A 6,203-nucleotide genomic window follows, 5' to 3' on the forward strand; every position below is an offset into this window, starting at 1 on the left:
AACATGTTGCATTTTTACTCTCATTAACACCCCCAAGCTTAGACTCTTGCTCATCCCTGAGAAAGGTAGCAACTTGAGTGAATAGTATCAACTTGTTCATGAGTTGTGAGTCAATATATGAAAGAGAGCAAAATAACAAGTGATTACTTTATCAAACATGGGACTGATCCAGGGTTCTACCTCACACATATGAACCAAATGGTTCAAAAGGCTTACACATATTTTCAAAGGAGACTTGCATATTGGATAAAAATTGTAGTATACGGTTCATAAGTTCAATCAACAAGCAAGCATGATGAGGGTGCATCATACCTTTTATAACAACGCATGACTTTCTTGAATTTTGAAACATGAACGTTCGGTTTTAGTCTCTGTCACCGTCGTAAGCATCTCTTTTATTCATGGCACGTTTTCTCTTAATTTTCTTTCTCTTTTTATTCTTTTGCCTTCCTTTTATTTCTTTCTTTTCCTTCTTCCGTCTTCTTTCCCCTTCTTTCTTTCTCTTTTCTTTTTATTTATTAAGAGTTGTGCCATGAGATGGCATAAAAGAGATCAAGGACAAGGTTTAATTTTAAAGGCTATCATGAAGCAGTTAATTATTTGTGATTTGGATGTTTACCTAAACTTGTGCTCACTTTCAAGAACAAAATTTACCTCAAAACGTGTTGACTTGATGCTTTGCTGAATATTTAGGTCCATACAGATATAAGAGATATAAGAGTGTGTAAGTCTCTAAAGCATTATCGTCCTATAAGTCAAGTAAATCTCAACTCAATCCTCATACTATATAAAAGCAATCACAAACCGGATTCTTCATTCATAATAATGGCTTGTAGCAAGGATAAATCTCATCCCCTTATAAAGAGATGATGATGCAAATTGCAATGCAACACACGAAAATGTCTAAGTATTGCTAGGAATAAGAGTATTAAAAACCCTTCTTGCTTGAAAAACAAGCGAGGGCGGATCAAATAATCCCTTGGTATCGCGGTTTGGCGAACGTGGTCACTCAATTGCTGCATTGATAAGGGCATTCCGAAGTATCCAGTTTGACTCTTCAAGAGTAGCAATATGCCGATTGCTCTTGCGCACGCCTTCGTGTAGCCTTTTCAAGCTATCATCAGATGCCCCACATATGGTTTTGAGATCCTTATTATCTTCAAGCTTGTTAAGACGGTAACGCACAATATCTCAATGAATAAATAAATTCTTCATTTTGATACTCTTCGAGCTTACCGACAGGCTGGTTGATGAGATTAGTTGAAGCCGGTCTCAGACTTGTCGTGGCCGAGCATGTTGGCGGAGAATTCCCCGTTCCATTATTCATGCGGCTTCACGGATATGCGGTCTTGAAAGTGAGATTCGTTTGGCCAATGCACCAGTGGAGGATACCTCTTTCTCTTTCCTCCCTCACTGGTACAGAAACTTGATGGACGCAATGCCTCCCTCCCCACATGGCTCCCGCCCCTCATCTTCATTGACGAAACCTTCGTGGGTCTCCCAACCGTAGTAAGGTGAGTCTTGTTCATCCGGATTGAAGGACTCGTAGTTGGAGTTGTAGGAGTCGTAGGAAGATGCTCTGAAATAAGAACTGGGGCCATGCATGAGGTGCATGGTCGTTGTCATCGTAGGTAGAGTCTTCATCATCACGTCGAGGTGGCATCATCCCAAGCGGCTTGCCAACTCCTGGTGCGAGGTACACTACAAGAAAAGTTGCCATGGCCGACGAAGTTGAAGTCGCGCCGTGGTTGCTGGTGTACCATGGCCGACGATTTTTGGTCTCTCTGTTGTGCATGTCAAAATGTTTTTTTCTTGTTTTTGAGGCCACCTAGCCCGACGAAAACGGCCAAAACGTCGCGTATGGTGGCCCGGGACGTGGTGCATCTCGAAATCTCGGGTTCGCCGGCCGAGTCAACGCAAATCCGCACCGCCCAGGGATGTAGGGCCCGAGATGGCAGCCTCTCCGGCATTGTTTTTTTCTCGATCGCGCCATCTCGTTCAACGCTCTCCGATCGAGCCGTTTACGATACGGGATCATGGGTCCCGCATGTCATCCTCTATGAACCAAAATTCTTTCTATTCTTGGATTTTTTTGACCCCTCGAATTCGGCTACTTCCTTTTTCTTTCGATCCCTTGCCGCCTTGGAAACGTTGAGACCGCTGCCGCTAATTGGGACCCGCATGTCATCCTCTATGAGCAATCAACTTTCTTTTCTTGGAGTTTTTTTTGGCACCTCAAATTTGGTCACTTGCCTTTTTCTTTCGATCCCCTGCCGCCTCTCAAACGGTGATACCGCTGCTGCTAAATGGGTCCCGCATGTCATCCTCTATGTATTATAAAACTTTCTTTTCTTGGATTTTTTTTGGCACCTCATATTTGGTACTTACTTTTTTCTTTCGATCCCTTGCCGCCTCTCAAACGGTGAGACCGCTGCTGCTAAATGGGACCCGCATGTCATCCTCTATGTACTATAAAACTTTCTTTTCTTGGATTTTTTGGCACCTTATATTTGGTCACTGATACGCGTAGATGCACACGTCCGTTGGGAACCCCAAGTGGAAGGTATGATGCGTATAGAAGCAAGTTTCCCTCAGTATGAAACCAAGGTTTAATCGAACCAGTAGGAGCCAAGAAGCACGTTGAAGGTTGATGGTCGCGAAATGTGATGCGGCGCAACAACGAGGATTCCGCGCCAACGTGGAATCTGCACAACAAAACCAAAGTACTTTGCCCCAACGAAACGAGTGAGGTTGTCAATCTCACCGGCTTGCTTGTAACAAAGGATTAAACGTATCGAGTGGAAGATGTTTGCAAAGAAAACGAGTAAACACAATTGCAGTAGATTGTATGCTATGTAAAGAATAGGACCGGGGTCCACGAGTTCACTAGAGGTGTCTCTCCCATAAGATAAAAGCATGTTGGGTGAACAAATTACAGTCGGGCAATTGACAAATAGAGAAAGGCATAACAATGCATATACATGATATGATAAATATAGTGAGATTTAATTGGGCATTACGACAAAGTACATAGACCGCCATCCAAGCTGCATCTATGCCTAAAAAGTCCACCTTCGAGGTTATCATCCGAACCCCATTCGGTATTAAGTTGCTAAGCAACGGACAATTGCATTAAGTATGGTGCGTAATGTAATCAACAACTACATCCTTAGACATAGCATCAATGTTTTATCCCTAGTGGCAACAGCACATCCACAACCTTAGAACTTTCCGTCCATCGTCCCGGATTTAATGGAGGCATGAACCCACTATCGAGCATAAATACTCCCTCTTGGAGTTAAGAGTACAAACTTGGCCGAGCCTCTACTAATAACGGAGAGCATGCAAGATCATAAACAACACATAAACAATAGATTGATAATCACCATAATCATAGTACTCTCTATCCATCGGATCCCGACAAACACAACATATAGTATTACGTATAGATGATCTTGATCATGTTAGGCAGCTCACAAGATCCAACAATGAAGCACAACAAGGAGAAGACGACCATCTAGCTACTGCTATGGACCCATGGTCCAGGGGTGAACTACTCACTCATCACTCCGGAGGCGACCATGGCGGTGTAGAGTCCTCCGGGAGATGAATCCCCTCTCCGGCAGGGTGCCGGAGGCGATCTCCTGAATCCCCGAGATGGGATTCGCGGCGGCGGCGTCTCTGGAAGGTTTTCCGTATCGTGGCTCTCGGTACTGGGGGTTTCGCGACGGAGACTTTAAGTAGGCGGAAGGTCAACGCGGGGGGCCACACGAGGGGCCCAGGGGGTAGGTCGGCGCGGCCAGGGCTTGGGCCGCGCCGCCCTATCTCCTGGCTGCCTCGTGGCCCCACTTCGTTATCTCTTCGGTCTTCTGGAAGCTTCGTGCAAAAATAGGACCCTGGGCGAAAGTTTCGTCCAATTCCGAGAATATTTCCTTACTAGGATTTACGAAACCAAAAACAGCGAGAAAACAACAAGCGGCTCTTCGGCATCTTGTTAATAGGTTAGTTCCGGAAAATGCATAAATATGACATATAATGTGCATAAAACATGTAGGTATCATCAATAAAGTAGCATGGAACATAAGAAATTATCGATACGTTGGAGACGTATCAAGCATCCCCAAGCTTAGTTACGCTCGTCCCGAGCGAGGTAAAACGATAACAAAGATAATTTCTGAAGTGACATGCCATCATAATCTTGATCATACTATTTGTAAACATATGTAATGAATGCAGCGATCAAAACAAAGGTAATGACATGAGTAAACAAGTGAATCATATAAGCAAAGACTTTTCATGAATAGTACTTCAAGACAAGCATCAATAAGTCTTGCATAAGAGTTAACTCATAAAGCAATAAATCAAAGTAAAGGTATTGAAGCAACACAAAGGAAGATTAAGTTTCAGCGGTTGCTTTCAACTTATAACATGTATATCTCATGGATATTGTCAACATAAAGTAATATAACAAGTGCAATATGCAAGTATGTAGGAATCAATGCACAGTTCACACAAGTGTTTGCTTCTTAAGGTGGAAGGAGATAGGTAAACTGACTCAACAATAAAAGTAAAAGAATGGTCCTTCAAAGAGGAAAGCATCGATTGTTGTATTTGTGCTAGAGCTTTTATTTTGAAAACATGAAACAATTTTGTCAACGGTAGTAATAAAGCATATGAGTTATGTAAATTATATCTTACAAGTTGCAAGCCTCATGCATAGTATACTAATAGTGTCCGCACCTCGTCCTACTTAGCTTGGACTACCGGATCTTTGCATGCCATGTTTCAACCAAGTGTCACAAAGGGGTACCTCCATGCCGCTTGTACAAAGGTCTAAGGAGAAAGCTCGCATTTTGGATTTCTCGCTTTTGATTATTCTCAACTTAGACATCCATACCGGGACAACATGGACAACGGATAATGGACTCCTCTTAAATGCATAAGCATGTAGCAACAATTATTATTCTCATATGAGATTGAGGATATATGTCCAAAACTGAAACTTCAACCATGATTCATGGCTTTAGTTAGCGGCCCAATGTTCTTCTCTAACAATTTTGCATGCTCCAACCACTAAAATGATAGATCCTTCAGACAAGACGGACATGCATAGCAACTCACATGATATTCAACAATAGTTGATGGCGTTCCCCCGAAGCATGGTTATCGCACAACAAGCAACTTAATAAAAGATAAAGTGCATAAGTACATATTCAATACTACGATAGTTTTTAAGGCTATTTTGTCCCATGAGCTATATATTGCAAAGGTGAATGATGGAATTTTAAAGGTAGCACTCAAGCAATTTACTTTGGAATGGCGGAGAAATACCATGTAGTAGGTAGGTATGGTGGACACAAATGGCATAGTAGTTGGCTCAAGGATTTTGGATGCATGAGAAGTATTCCCTCTCGATACAAGGTTTAGGCTAGCAAGGTTATTTGAAGCAAACTCAAGGATGAACAAGTGCAGCAAAACTCACATAAAAGACATATTGTAAACATTATAAGACTCTACACCGTCTTCCTTGTTGTTCAAAACTCAATACTAGATATTATCTAGACCTTAGAGAAACCAAATATGCAAATCAAATTTTAGCAAGCTCTATGTATTTCTTCATTAATGGGTGCAAAGCATATGATGCAAGAGCTTAAACATGAGCACAACAATTGCCAAGTATCACATTATCCAAGACATTTTAGAATTACTACATGTAGCATTTTCCAATTCCAACCATATAACAATTTAACGAAGAAGAAACTTCGCCATGAACATTATGAGTAAAGCCTAAGGACACATGTGTCCATATGCAACAGCGGAGCGTGTCTCTCTCCCACAAAGTGAATGCTAGGATCCATCTTATTCAAACAAAAACAAAAACAAAAACAAACCGACGCTCCAAGTAAAGAACACAAGATGTGATTGAATAAAAATATAGTTTCGGGGGAGGAACCTGATGATGTTGTCGATGAAGAAGGGGATGCCTTGGGCATCCCCAAGCTTAGACGCTTGAGTCTTCTTAAAATATGCAGGGGTGAACCACGGGGGCATCCCCAAGCTTAGAGCTTTCACTCCTCTTGATCATAGTATATCATTCTCCTCTCTTGACCCTTGAAAACTTCCTTCACACCAAACTTCAAGCAAACTCATTAGAGGGTTAGTGCACAATTAATAATTCACACATTCAGAGGTGACACAATCAT

Source organism: Lolium rigidum, chromosome 2, assembly GCF_022539505.1.
Source record: "Lolium rigidum isolate FL_2022 chromosome 2, APGP_CSIRO_Lrig_0.1, whole genome shotgun sequence".
In the NCBI taxonomy this organism is placed as follows: domain Eukaryota; kingdom Viridiplantae; phylum Streptophyta; class Magnoliopsida; order Poales; family Poaceae; genus Lolium; species Lolium rigidum.